This window comes from Silene latifolia, chromosome Y, assembly GCF_048544455.1.
Source record: "Silene latifolia isolate original U9 population chromosome Y, ASM4854445v1, whole genome shotgun sequence".
Taxonomy (NCBI): domain Eukaryota; kingdom Viridiplantae; phylum Streptophyta; class Magnoliopsida; order Caryophyllales; family Caryophyllaceae; genus Silene; species Silene latifolia.
Genome location: NC_133538.1, coordinates 293,202,705 through 293,204,288, shown reverse-complemented (window position 1 = coordinate 293,204,288; position 1,584 = coordinate 293,202,705).

Below are 1,584 nucleotides of genomic sequence, written 5' to 3'. Positions count from 1 at the left end.
CAAATCATGGGACTCAGAAAACCATACCTTCAAGCACGACCTGACCCAATTCATATTCACTGTAAATACATCCAAAAGAAGCAATACATCCCACATATTCTTCAAATTGGGAAAGATAGCCATGAAAGGGTTGGTTTTGTTGTTGCAAGAAAGGGGGTACATCCATAATGGAAGGCAAAGTGGATCCCCCTTGAGATAGCTTCATTACCTACAAAATAGGCAGTAAAATTACAAAGAAACCGTGAGAATGATCCGAAGGAGCAACTGTTCCCCGGGACAAAAGAAAAAAAGATAAAGTTTCAACAACTAATAACAAACAAAACTGTGCTACCCGGCAACGGCGCCAAAATTTAATGGGCTATTGCTCACCTAACAAAGATAAATACCCTAGTAACAAATGAATGTAGTAGTAGGGATCGAACACAAGAAGACGTGAGTTGCTAAACAAGTTGTCATGGAGCGAATTTTATCTAGGTCGGTTACGATTTGTGTTTTGTTTGATTAATAAAACAATGATAAAATAATGACAGAACTCAATAATAACAAAAGATTCTAGGGGAGTCGGGTCACACATACAATTATGTAAATGCTCATGTCAAACTAGGAATTGATAATAACGATAATTGTTTAGGTCTAATGACAACCAGCTCTCGGCTTTATTGTCAACCATATAACGGGTTCTTGCGAGCTCTCGATATTACTAGATTGGTCTACTAAAACATGCTTAGTCTAATTCAATTTCGTGCCTCTCGACTTTTAAAAGTAAATTAACAAATTTAATCTAAGATTGTGATCAATAATCAAAGACTAACAAAATAATACAAGCATGTGATAGAAACTATTAATCGATATTTAAGCATCATATTTCAACAATTACAAATATTATTTATGCATGGCTCCCCTAATCCCTAGACTAAAGAACTGCTCACACATATTAAAAACTAAGCTTACAACATATGATCTAATAAACATGATGATAATGATAACAATGTAACAATGAAAATGACAAACGAATTAATAAAACAATACTTGAAATTAAATTACCGTAACAATGAAAATGGAACTTGAATATGAAGAATAAAGTGAAACCCAAATGACTTGTAAGGAAAAGTTGAATTATAACTTGAAAATGCTAAAGAAAATTTTTTAGAACAATAAGGAAAGCTAAAGGAAAGCTAAATTTTATTCTGAAAACTAAAACTAAATCATATGAGGTATGTCCTAAATGACGGATTCAACACCCCTTATATAGAATTTAGGGTTTTGAAACGTAAGAGACATAAATGAGGGCAACCACGATCGGGGACACCCCACTCCGATCGGGGCCTTGGGGTTTTCGGTTTTCCTCTTAAATCTGTCTTAACTTCTTGAATAATTTCCATGCGGAATCCAATGTTTGTAACCCCGTATGTCCGGGGTATCCTCTAGGGGTCATAAGGAATCCAATGCTTGCTCCATAACATCATGTGGGCTTCATTTATTTACTTGGGCTTCATTTCTTTACTTGTACACCAACCCAAGTTGGTTTCTTCATACTCGGGATTCCCAATTCTTCCCAAAACGCCTCTCCATGGTCAAGTCTTG